We start from the raw sequence: 14,327 nt of genomic DNA, 5'->3' as shown, positions 1-14,327 counted from the left end.
TGTGAAAGTCAGAATAGTTCGCCGAAAAATAAATATAATACTTATTATATTCATAAGTGTACGACTTACGATATTCGTCATTCCTGTTAATACAATTTTTTTTTTCTACACAATATTTTTATAAAACACAAAGTTATTTTGTGAAAATGGAATAATGAATGTTATATATTAGTGTGGTAGCAAGAAGCTTAAACATATAAAAAATCATGCTAAAATGTACTGTAAACGTTTTCTGCAATTTATCAAGGAAACATGCTCGCAACACAACGTAGAATAACAATGTATGTACTAGCATTTAAAAATCCGCTCCGAGGGTTTTTTTCTGCTAGGCCCTGCGGGCGGCACTTGGTTGGCCTTCGTCCAGTTTAAGTGATACTAACAACAGTTACATTTAATAGGTAGATATTAGGTCATTCACAGAGAGAGTGTGAGTATATATTGTTAAAACACTGAACAGGAAGGAGTTAATGAATAAGAACATGCTCAATGTAGGCATAATAAGAATGACACTTGTTTGAATAAATGAAATCTCCAAGTGGGGTATTTTGTAAGGTTGAAGTCATTACGGGAGAGGAAAGGATGTGGGAAATACAGAGGTTGAGAACTTTACTTCAGCCTCAAAAAATTCCCCAAATCGGAGATGTAATAAACCCACTGCATCTAGACGCATCTTGTATTCACTGAATAGACAATACACTATAGAAATACTTTCTTGTAGATTTGAAAGAAAATCAATATCGCTACTGACTTAATACATATTGGTTCTAGCCCATTTAACACGCGTTCTGTCTTTGAATCTTGCCTGACATCACACATCGCTGACCCATTTGAATTTCATAAACATGAAAAAACAATTTTGTATTGGAAAAATCATAAGGCTTTATTTTCCAAATTTTTCTATACCGACACAGACAACGCGTTCTGTTCTTCTTTACGAAACAAATAAAAAATTATTTATAATCCATAGACCAATTATCTCATATATAATGCAGCAAAAATGTAAGAATTAAACATATTCAGATATAAAAGTAGTTTAGGCCACATCGAAATCATGTTTATTCATATATTTAAAAGGTAATTGTTAAAAGAAGACGTTGACAAACTGATATCAATCCGTTTAACGGGACTTAATAGTAAAAAAACTGTATTTTTGAAAGTTAATAAATAAAAAATAAATACAATATTCTAGGCGGTCTCGAAACGGGCCAATTCTATCGTTAGATATTGAAAAACTTATTCTTGGTACCAACATGAACGATATGATTTTCTGCAAAAATCCTCACTTGTGTACCCCTAAGGAGTTAAACTTCAAAGTATAAATAATTAGATGATTTTATTACCTATTCGATTCCTTGTAAATATTACCAAAGGCAACACAAATACCATCGTATTTTTTCGTGATAAACAAGAACATGATATATATTTATGTAATGTTCATTATTCCGGAATAATTGTAGCATTGTAGAATTGTTAAGCATTTGTCAAATCATCTCGACTTACAGATTTTAAATATTCTGCGGTATATTTACGTGTTTATTCAAAAGTAAAAATTCCGAATATTTCGTTAAAAATAGTTATTTGGTTACTTAAAAATGAAATTAATGTATTAGTATAGTTGCAAGAAGATATACATATAAAAAATCATGCTAAAATGTACTGTAAAAGTTTTCTGCAATTTATCAAGGAAACATGCTGGCAACACAACGTAGAATAATAATACACTAGCAGTTAAAAACCCGCTCCGCGGGTTTTTTTCTGCTAGGCCCTGCGGGCGGCTCTTGGTTGGGCTTCGCCCATTTTAAGTGATATTAACAACAGTTACATTTAATAGATAGATATTAGGACATTCACAGAGAGAGGGTGAGTATATATATTGTTAAAACACGGAACAGGAAGGAGTTAATTAATAATAACATGCTAAATTTACGCATAATAAGAATGACAGTTGTTTGAATAAATGAAATTTTACGTATTTGTGATGGATTATTTCAAATGAAACACTATTATTGACTACATGTCTACAACTGATATTATATGTTATCTTAGATACCTAATATAATTAGCTCATAGGAGACTTGCAGTGCTTAAATATGTGTTACAACCGTCAATGTCTATAAATTGAATCAATATCGTTTAGTTTGTTACAATTAAAGATAGTTAACAAAGTTGACTTAAATAATAGTTTATTACATATTGATTAATTGTACCCGTGTTTATGAATAAAAGGAGGCTAATTGTGCGATGAGATTAGCAGTCGGTTTAATTAAAAGGTGTTCATTTTACTCCAACTGGTGGTAATTCTTTACCTACAACTGTTACTGTATCTAATAAAGTTTAAAGTTAGATTATATATACAACATCATCAGGAGAGTAAAAATCTATATATAAAGGTAGATTATTACAATATAGCACCCCTGAGGTGATATCTCACAAAAGCGGCGCTATGCAAATTGTCCAATAAATAAATAAATATAATGTTTACATTTTATTGTGTATACAGCGAAGTCAAAAATTAAATATACATTGCAATTGTGAAAGAATAAGTGGAAGGAGGGGGGAGGGGGAAGAGTAGGCTGGGTTTATAATAATTAGGAATTACAATATCGTTAGACGGGAAAGACCAGTTGAGTGGGAAAATATTTAAAAGAAAGTTTATAAAAAAATTCTTGTTAATTATATCTGCTTTTATATTAACATGTTTCCTCATTTCTAAAATTTCAAAACTATTTATAGTGAAGTATTTTAAGACCTGAAAAAAACAAATAGCATATAACCATAAAACAATATATTTATAAGACAAATAGCTTTTAATAACGGTTATTCTAATAAATTGATAGTTGAAATACTAAATAAAAAAATTAAACATATTCTCTTCAAACGGTCTTTCTAAAGATAGAAATAAACAATGGCGTAGAATTCTGTTTGTGGATAACGATACTTCTAAAATTATATATAAAAACAATCCTGGTACTATTCAACTGGCGTTTTACACTAATAACAATCAAAAAATATATTCTTAATAATAAAGATAGCAAAATTCAAACAAAAAAATCAAGAATTTAAAAACTCAATTGGGATGATTGTAATTTCTTTTACAAAGGTAGAACCAAAAGAAACTTTGAAGTCAGAACTAAAGAATATCGCAGGGCTCTAAATGGAAATATAGAATCTGAGTTTGAATAATGATCACACTTTCGATAAAAAATTCAGGTCTTAAAATACTCCACTCAGGATATAAAGCATCGCAAATAAATAATTTTGAAATTTTAGAAATTAGAAAACATGTCAATATAAAATCAGATATAATTAATTAACAAAAAATATATAAATAATAATGAAAAATTCCATTACAAAGTGATAAGCTTTCAGAAGAAATCTTTTTATTAAACGCTTGTTAATAGTAAGTAGTCAAATATTGTGAGCTGCATATTTAAATATTCGCGCCATTCATTTGGTTGGTTTTTATACCGCCAGAGGTGCGCTCTGTCGGCCATCTAATCTATAGCCGTGCGTATCGGCAATTGAAGGAACGCGTGATTTTTTATAAACGTCAAACATAATCACGTAACTGTGGATAATTTTCACTGTAATGTAATTAATCCAATGGATTATGAACTTTCTAAAACATATTTTCTTCGATATTATCCAAAAATTATATGAGCAGAAACGATGCTTTTGAAGAAATCTCGTATTATTATGAGGCGATCCTATTTTAGTATGAAATCGTGTCTTAATTTTCAAGTTAGCTGAATTTACCCGAAACAGACAATTTTAATTTGACCAACCAGAGGACCTACATCGTCCAGACGCTGGGACAATAATACTATCAGATTATGGAATGAAAATTTATTGCTCCTAACAAATACGGATCTGCAATCCACGTAGCATAAAAGTTGTAGATATTGCAGATTCAAGGCGCACTCGGTTCATAAAACTGTTGAACTCTCGATACTAGCCTCGCTCGAATTTCTCGTAAAAACTGAATTATGTGTAAAAAACGTAATGTGTTGATTTTATTTTTAACCTTATTTATTATTCAAATCTAGATTAAAAGAAAATGACGTTGCGCGCTGAATTTTCGTTAACTTTGAAATATCGAATAAAAAATGTCATGACACCAGAGCTCACTGCTTGAGAGTGATTTCTGCATCAGCAAGTAACGTTTTCTGCTTCATATTGGAGTTAATCATCATAATATCAGAGTGGTAAATACTGTTAGAATCTCCCCGGTGAGAGACTAAAATTCAGATTGGAAAATCTGCCCTAAATAGCTTTAACTGTGTTGTGAAGACCATGTGAGACTATATCTTAGTAGCCAGATATACTTCCCACCCTTCATCTTACCCAACTCTTTCTCATTACCACTTCTTTCAGATACACAAAACTCTTGAAACAATAGTCTCACTGGCAGTAGAAAATGTGAAATTTTCAAAAAAGAAAATATTGTCTTTCTTTTCCATCGGCAATTAGTATCTGTTACCACTCTTTGTGTCTCTCAAGATTCACCCCTAGTCGTGCCGCCGCTAGAGTTAGTGTATAGTATAGGGGTGTATGGGGTTGTACAGGAATAGGGGTGTGTATACATTTGCCGCGGAAGAGGCCACCCTGGAGGTGAAAGCCTCGCACGATAGCCTGGCAGAAAGCTCGGCATAGTAAAGGAGATTGGATATAGGGTTCGGTAAAGTCCTTATAAATACTTTAGCATGCCCCCAAGGAGGGGATGGTATGCAGTTCTGGGGTTGTCAGATATAATTATTTTACGATTATCGAAAGCATGAATTCTTCAATTTGCTTTGATGTACAATCTATTTCTTTACGTGTTTCTAAAATGTGCTCCTTGTGTTGTCATTGACGCGTCACATCAAGCTTTAGAAGTTGACGTGAAGAATAATTGACTTTAAATTCTTAAAAAGATTGCATGACATTAGCTAACAGTTTTACTTATATTACTTTAAGAACATGACCACTAATACCAAATTAACATTTTTAAGCTTGTTATAGTTAAGCGCACTTAAAGTGAAGTGATACTAAGCTGCGCTGTATCAATGCCATGTTATTATTATTTTTATTTTTAAGTGTTGGATTTCCAACATGCTAAAAACAAATTGACAGTGACGCCAGAAGTTGAATATCATGATGCAACGCAACACAATTTCATCCAAAATTATTATTTATCTGTTCTATTGCAATTGTAAAAGTAATGTTAAAATTTGAAATGGTAGTATAGACATAGCAAATTTTCTTAACCTCATAAAAAATCGGTAACCGGATAAATCATTAAAATGATAATTCATCACATCTTTTAAGAGTTATATAAAGTCATGGAAAGTAATGAAAAAAAAATTAACTGGGTTATGTAGGTTAGGTTAGGATTATTTTTTTTCATCGTTTCTAATGACTTTAAATCACTTTTAAAAGGTGTGTTGAATTGTCACTGTGTTGAGTTATCATGGAACCGTATCATACTTCGAATACGAACTACCAACATTGTCTTCATTTTCTCACCGCATATTTTTATTGGCTGTTACCTTTATACACATATGATCGCAAGATTCAACTCGAACTAAATGCAATCTAGGCTGTGTCTTAGATAAATATATCTTATTTTAATTTTAATGTGCGACATCTAGTGACTTTTTCTGCAAGTCTAGGATGAATATTTTATTTTTGGAATAACTTAATGAGTAAAACCTCAAACTTTTATATTTAATTATTGAAGACAATAAGTATCTTTTTCTGATTTTACCGTTCGAATTTTTGTTTAGGAATAGCTAATAAAATAAAAATATTATGATGTAAATATTACTCACCGATAATTCAGCGTAATTCAACGGATACTGGAAAATCTGAAAATTAAAAAAATATATTTGTCAGTAAAAGGATCAAATAAACATACCAGTATAACATAATATATTCACAAAAAATCAGGCACCACCACTATGTCTAATTTTGCTATCGATGAATATAAAATCCTTAACATAAAAACTAGCAAGCAATAATAATTCAATATAACAACCTTTTTAATGATTAAAAATAAGAATATAAATAATATACTTTCTCAAATAAATAAGTCCCTGTTAAATGGCTTGAACGCTTAAAGTACTGAATACACACGTGTATATTGTACATTATACCCTCAAAGTGAACCTTTCTAAGCTTCCAACAGAACAGTGTGTATTTTCGTGCTACGCCAATATTAGCTTTAATTTAGTTATATTCGTGTGTATTTTCTCTGCTTGGTAATTGGCTCTGATACACATTTAAAATAAAATACGCGAAATAATAATGCGCCACTGTTTTCTTTCCAAATAAATTTGCGCTTGTTATTTTGTATGCGGCATTTTTGTTTGTATGTTTATGTAGCTTTGATTTTTCAGGTGATCCCAAATTATTTTGTGTGAGGAAGGCTTAGTTTTTCATTATTTATTTGGCGTACTAAAGAGATTTAATATTTTTTTTTAAATATAATAAACAGGTGGTATGAGGGAAATAATAATAATGACATGAAAACAAAATAATGTTTTCCTACAAATAAATGGATAAACTTTCGCAACATTGCAAACAAGCACATACATTCACATACGGTCTAAATAAATGTTTTATTATTTGTTTATTGTTTCTTTACATTGTATCATTCTTTAATGTTTAACCTTACTAGGACAAGCCTATGTTGAGGTTAATTATTTTACAAAATAATAATAAATATGAGGTTAATTATTTTACAAATAACACAAAAATTGCACGTGAGACAAATGTTTTCGGGTTATTCGTAACCTGACAATATGTGTAAACCTTCTATTACCACCGCTGTAAGCGGAAGAGTTTGCTTGTTTTGTGATGGAAGACTTAGCCAGCCGAGAAATTGAACACAATACGCCTACTTAAACGTGATGCCACCTCAGCCACCGACCGGTACCAACTAAGCTAATTCATTTTAATATAATGTATTAAACATGCAGGGTGTGTGTTGAAATTTGATTATAAAAAACATAATAAACTATTCATTTAAAAAGGACCAAGATGAAAACTTTATTGGCAGTCCGCAAGTTTAAAAATATCAATTAGTAATTCGTAACAATATTTGTTTCTCGATGCTGGAACGGAATCTATTGATCGCGTCTTGGATGAATAATTCATTTAATTTAATGATTTTTATTTTACTTAATATTGTATCTTTTTACTTTACTATATATTGCTGTTAAATAAAAATAATAAAATAAAGTATGAATAATCGTGTTTACGATTTCTTTAAGTTCTGAGAGGTTATTCAATTCTCCCCCACTCATTAATAACCCAGTAATTTTGCATAATGAACGACATTTTCAAAAAAATTGTGCATACTGATAACTTATGCGATACCTTGGAGGCCCCGCTTAGAGTAGCGCCTTTTGTCTACCGACTGTCAGAATCATATTTTTTTAATTATATAAAGTTTTTTTACAAGTTTTTTTTTCGATGTCTGTCTCACTAGGATAAACCTGTGTCGAGACAGACGTATTTGATACATAAATTAATGTTCACATATTTTTTGATGCATAAAATATTTCATTACATTAAATGACAATGTGAAAATGATAAAAAATAATAAATAATAATAATAAATGATAAATTTGTTAATCAGCATCTAGTTGGAGTACATACTTATGAAGGGATTTTTATAAAATTTTTGATTTTGGATCTGTCTTGGCTAATGATCCAAGACTTGATGTCTGTTTTATATTTCAAAAAAAATTCGTTCAGTCTAATGGCTAGTGGGAGAGCATTATATAGCTTTGTTGCAAAATATCTAAAATTTCTCTGGCCAAAAGTTGTTTTAGCGAAAGGGATTTGTAAGAAATTATGTCCTTTGGTTCTAGTATCACGAGCAGTTTGGATATTGTCAAAAGTAGTTTTGTGTTTGAAGAGGTATGTTAGTATGTTTTTTATTCTGACCGTGCTCCCAAATATCGCTATATGACCATTGATGAAGGAGTCTGTCAAAATCATATTGACCGTATCCATGTAAGATACTGTTAAAATGTGACTGCATGACCATTTCCTTTCATTCAGAATATATCTGAAGATACGTTTATGCTGGTGACCTTGTCTAAATAAATATAATGGACGAGATGCGAAAATATTGTTATTCTTAAGAACACGTGTTCCGACTTCCTCATAACATATTCGTGCTTTACTGATAGTTTTTTATGAAATTTTTCATTCATTCGTTATAGGCCTCCAGTCCCATTTAAAAATGAATATTTTGATCAGATTCTTAATAAATTGACACTATTTGATGTCAGTAAATTTTCTCCGTGCATGAGCAGTACTGATCTCTCATTCTTCTCGCCTCTTTAATTCTAACATCTGAGGTCAAAGTGTATATTTAAAAACACAATGCATGGTGCTCTCACGTAATGGAGTGTTTTAATTGAGAATTTGAAACATTAATTACCCGGGCACACACGACCTTAAATATAGTATCTTAGGTTCCATGAATGAAATCTTAATGACATCTTATGAGGCCTATTCAATTTGGTTTCCGCACAAAGCTCCGTGTAATGAGAGAATATTATTTCTACTAAATATCGTAAATATTAAATAGATCTTCGTTTGATACGAGAAAAGCCTTTCAGAGTGGCTTTCTGTATGTCTGCTAACAATCTATGTGGAATCATGCATGAACTCTATTCGGCTCGATTGCCTCTGTTCAACGTGAAATTAACCAGCCTATACAAAATATATCAACCCTTGTAGATGGTGTGCAAAAATAAAGTAAACAATTTTCAACCTCACAACTTTTAAAGGCGTCGTATTTATTAAGCCTAACTATTTTTGGATTTTTTTAAATGTTAATATGTTATTATTAAAATCACTAATTTTAATATATTATAGATATTTTATTGTGACAGCTATTTCGCCGTTCAATGCCATTATCAAAATGTGAATACCGTACAAGAGTCCTAACTGCTCTCAACCATCCGGAGCCACTGAGACAATGTCATCCCCGATTGGGATATGTCGTAAGGCTGAAGGCAATGGGAGAGGAAAGAGATGGGGAAAGGAGGGTTAAAAAGCAGCTGACTATTCAGATCTGGTCACCAACACGACTAAAGCCAACTGGTCTTACACCAGGGCGATACTGATATTATGGTACAAAGAAAGTATTTTTTTACGTTACGTATGATTTTTTGGAGTGTCGGGATGAAAGTATTAACGTAAATTTACCAAAATTTTGAACTTATGTGTAATAATAATAACAATTGGATAACTTGTATAGCGCCGTTTTTGTGAAAAATGAAATTGTTATTTTTGAAATCGTGAAATTTCTTCCATCGAGAATTTTTTTCACGTGTAATTTGTTCAAAGTATTAGAAGTTTAATTTTTGAAATCGTGAACTTTCTTCTATCGCGAATTTCTTCCTCCTGTAATTTGTTCAAAGTGTTGGTAGTGTAATTTTTCCCTGTGTAATTTTACCATGTAACTAATTTGAACATCCTGTAGAGATCGCTCAAGGCATGCTACGAGAATTCAATTGATTTCTGAGTTATATTAAAAACGTGGTTCCGTAACAAATAATGCCTAAAAGGGGGTTCCGATACAAACACTGAGATAACCGCTATCGCGGATTCAATTCCAGATGTATTTCATGTATCCATTACGCGTTCGAATCAAGTCCATGAATCTCGAAAAAACAATTTTAGATTGTTTATCTGGAATCAAAATAATGTCGTTGAGTATTTATGAACAAACCATAAAAAGTTAATATATCAGATCATGGTATTGTATAAAAAGTGTTTTCATAGCGACTAGTCAATATAGGTATACAGGCAGGGCTGACCCTATGCGGGCGAAATTGAAGCAGTTCACTCCGGGCTCAAGGCGCCGACAATACCTAACAGTTCTAAAATATTGACTGGAGTATTGATAACAAACTCGGGTTCAACTTTTCTTTTTTAAAAATTTTCAGTTATGCTTTACAAGGATACACAAGACCATATATTTTAATTATAAATTGATACGTCACTGAAACACTTGGTGACTACTTTCAAGGACTTGGGAATTGTGTAAGACATTCTCTTAAAATTTCATGCTCATATTGAAAAGATCTGTAAATCAGCCACTAAGATGTTGGGTTTTGTCATACACAATTCAAAAGTCTTGAGTAACCTTGCAGTTATAAGGCTGTTTTACTTTCTCAGGTAGGATCTCAGGTATGGGGGCCAGAGGACACTGTCTATGTACTAATGGTCGAGAAGATACAAAAGAATTTTTTACGATACCTCTTCATGAGAGAGTTTGGTTATTACCAAAGATATTAGAAGAACGAGATATGCTATGTTGGCCGCCGGACCGTAGCCGGAGTACTACCTAATTAGGGTACTTTGAACGGCATCGGGACGTGTACGCACAGAAATCTGTTCTATGTATTAGTGCGGATACCTTAGCGCAAGCGAAGGTGTGCAGTAGTATTGGTGAACAAAACCGGCGACACTCGGCAAAACAATTCCACTCAGTACGAACTGCGCATAGCACATCTCGTTCTTCTAATATCTTTGGTTATTACCCATGGCTGTTTCCAACAGCATTTATCTCAGGAATGCTAAGTGTATTCAGCCTTAGTTCCAGAAGGGATATTGCATTACTCCTGATGGCGTATAAGCTTCTAAACGGTTTATTCTCAATATCTGACATTATGGCTGAGCCACAGGCCGCCAACACAGGCTTTTGATTCTTCCTAGGTGCAGAACCAACTTACCAATGGTGATGCCCTTGGGAAGAATCACTAGGTTAATTAACTACCTTGCATGAAATGTGAATATTTTTCACATGTCCTACAACAGGTGTGGCGAACCTTTTTGGGTCCGCGTGCCAAAAATCCTCAAACATTATTTCTAGATTGTGTGGCGTGCCCAAGCGGTAAAAAAATTAACCAAATAGATAAAATAAAAATGTTTTTTTTTTAAATTTTATTCATAAGCTTAAAAATTAGAGATTATAGAGCTTTGTAGAAAACAGTGCGCACGGCGAAAAATAAAAACCGGTAAAATTTGACAGGCAGCGAACTCCATAAACAACTTGTGAGTGTTGCAAGCATAAATAAACCAATCATATTGCAAGCGTAAAAAAAATATTCCTATCGATTTCTCTGGAAAAATTGTCAGTTTCGGCGGGAACATTGAATGAAATTTTCAAATGTAACGTAAGTTAAATTTGAGTTGAAACAACCCAATAATTCTGGTTTGAAAAAAATCAACAGAATGACTGTTAAATTTGAAAAGAAAAGAAGAATATGAACCTTTGTTCAGATATTTTTGAAACAACTGGTCAAATCAAAAAAAAAATATTTTTTAAAATTAAAAATTTAAAAAAAAAATTTACTTGGAAATCGTTAGTGTGCCATCCAAATGATCAAACGTGCCACCTCGGGCACGCGTGCCCTAGGTTCGCCACACCTGTCCTACAACGTATTTAAACGTGAAATATTATTATTCATGACTTAAGATTGTAAACCTACATTTGAAGCTTTTTTTTGTCCACTTGTAAATGTATTTTTTATTCACTTTTTTGTAATTTTTAATTACCGATATTGCAATGTACTAATTTATACTGTTTTCGCAAATAAATACAACAATGCGTTTGAGATTGTTTTTCATAAAACCGGCGCCACACAAAAATACAAATAATCTAAATATTATTGATTACATTTGAGGGGACCTACCACTTTACCAACTGCTGTACGAGGAAACTGATTTTTTAATCTAGACGTCTCCTGGTTTTGACAAGGGACGCCAAAATTTTACTCGCGCCAGGCGCTGTTTGCTTCAGAACCGGCCCTGTATACAGTATACTTCTTATAAATGAAATGAAAAGCAATTTTTGTGGAATTTTTTTTACGGATTCATTTGAAAATTTTATAATAATGTAGTAAAAATATATTTGAAAAAAATACATTCCCTGCGGGTAACAAAATCATTCCGGGAAAGAAAATAATATTAAGTATGAAAAGACAATAAGTTAAGCTTCCAAATAAGTCAAGATAAAAACTTAGGTTAAGTACGAGGCATGTGTACAGTTGACTGGTTCAAATATAATACATTTGCTGGAAATAATATGTTTTTACATTCTGTAAACTCTTAACATAATGGAATTATAGAAGCTTTTATATTAATTCCACCTAGAAGGCCACAACTTTGGGGATGCTGTGTGGGGGGGGTGTTTTTGAGGAAAGGAAATATTAAACCTTGTCTTGTAGAAACCAGGAGGGAGAAAACACAGACGTCGGCGTATCGTTCCACAGCTGCGATGTTGCACAACAATATCAGAACTGAGTAATTTACTTGTACCTAGATCACATGCAGTTGACAATAATTTAGCAGAAATAGTAGATGTCTTAAACAGCACGGAATATAGTTACAAGAAGGCTGTAGTAACATACTATAATATTAATAACTAAACTAAGCATTACACTATTCTTCTGTATTGAATTTCTGCATAACAAATAACCATTTTTTATTTCTTGATAACTGTTGCACAAAATCATTACGTTTAATCGTAGAAACGACCAGCGGTCAACCAAGTACAAATGTTGTACATGCGTTTGATGTATTTCAATTAAGGCGATACCATACGTAGTAATGCAAAATCATGTGTTTTTGGTTTGAAAATTTGGTCGCCTAAAAATGTTTCAGATGCTTTAATTAAATCCTGCGAGTAGAATACATATTGGCCTTTGAAATAATCGAGTATGTCTTAGATAAGTCTTTTTATAAGACCAGAAAAAAAATGTAAAGGCCTATGAAAACTGCTTTAAAGTTCAAAATCTCATATTTACGAACCCATTTTCGGTTATGATTTTATTGTATAATGTGGCATATTAAGTTATTTATAAAATGATCGAAAAAAAAAAATATTTATGCCTGAACATCCACAAAATAAAATAAAAGGCACTTTTTTGCCATGTTTTTTTTCTTGCATAAATCAAAACAGGTGGATGGTGTTAAGCGGGAATTTAAACCTTATCTCCATCTACGTAAGGGTTATTATTGATAGCGGCTCAATTTAAAATATTACACGACATAGTGCATCGCCTTAAGCAATATAGACGGGATATAAATAGGGGGAAATGTTTTTAAAATCAGAAGATCAGGAGAATATAAGTCGTTACGTACCACCCAAACGAGCTCTTCTATAAGCATAGACGCCATTGTAATGTTATTAGTCTAATTTTTTACTCCTATGTTGAACCCAAACAAATATATTGTATAAATGAAAGCTTTTGGAAAGTGGGGAAATACCTGGCTATTCAAATCTGGTCACCAAACAAGGCCAAAGCCGTTTCAAGCAAAGTTTCAATGGTGGTCTTACATCAGGGCGATACTTAGAGCATATTGCATATTCCACTCTGGAATTAACTGGATTAATCTATTAAAATTAATTTGCGCACGCCGTGATTTGAACCCGCGACCTCGGGCTTGCGAGTCGAGAGCATTACCTCTCGACCACGGAGGCCGTCAAAATTCACACGCACTGTCTACAAAAAGAAAAAGTCTTATTTGAAAAAAATAATAAATTTGCATTAAAATGACTTTTACATTTATGCCATACAAAAGTTCTAAATGCAATATCGCATTTTTATTTGTCCCTCATTATTTTTAAAAGCACTCATATTTGTCATTCACTTTGTTTGCGTACTTTTTGAAACGTTTCCAGTCACTTTGCTCCAATCTTTCAAAACGTCTTTTCCTATCTGACTCGAGCACATTGTCTTTGTGCACATTAGCGATATCTTTTTCGCTCTGTTTTTTCCACCTGTTCCGCCAACTCGTATTCACTCGCGAGTTTCTCCGCCATACGTACAAGTCAAGACTCAAGACTACGCTGAAGATTGCCAATTACGTAAATTTCCACGAACGTGAAGAGGACTTAATTTTATTTTTTTTACTTAACCTTTACGAACCTGAAGGTAAAAATACCAAGGGGGTCACAAGTTCACCCCTCATAAAATCGTGAAGCGACCGTGACTCTTAATATTCAAATTGACATCGCCTATCTTTGGCTAACAGCTGATTAAATAATATAAAATTGTAATTGTAATTAAAACGAAAACGAGCGTGACTCAATATACAGAATATAATATACAGCGTGATTCAACATACAGTATTCTATATATATCAATATGCGACCGGTCGGTGGCCGAGTGACCGGTGGGTGGCCGAGTTGACATCGCGTTTGGGTCCCACCCAGGCGTAGTGTGTTCAATTCCTCCACTTTTAGCTTACTGTGGTGGTAGTAAGAGATTTTCAAATATTGTCAAGTTATTCGTAACCCGGAAATGTTTTCTTTC

The 14,327-nt window shown here is 32.6% G+C and overlaps 1 long non-coding RNA gene across 1 annotated transcript in view; it reads right to left on the bottom strand.

The window, feature by feature from the left end:
* The window catches only part of LOC149413817 (uncharacterized), a 344,689-nt gene that overhangs the window by 77,162 nt on the left and 253,200 nt on the right, over positions 1-14,327 (bottom strand). Inside the window, exon 4 of the long non-coding RNA XR_016304183.1 lies at positions 5,811-5,846. This is a non-coding gene — a long non-coding RNA (uncharacterized LOC149413817). The remainder of the gene's footprint in view (positions 1-5,810; positions 5,847-14,327) is intronic.

The sequence above is a fragment of the Hesperophylax consimilis genome, chromosome 21 (genome assembly GCF_061612785.1).
Source record: "Hesperophylax consimilis isolate HC1 chromosome 21, BYU_Hcon_1.0, whole genome shotgun sequence".
In the NCBI taxonomy this organism is placed as follows: domain Eukaryota; kingdom Metazoa; phylum Arthropoda; class Insecta; order Trichoptera; family Limnephilidae; genus Hesperophylax; species Hesperophylax consimilis.
This window is presented reverse-complemented; position numbering and strand designations above follow the sequence as displayed.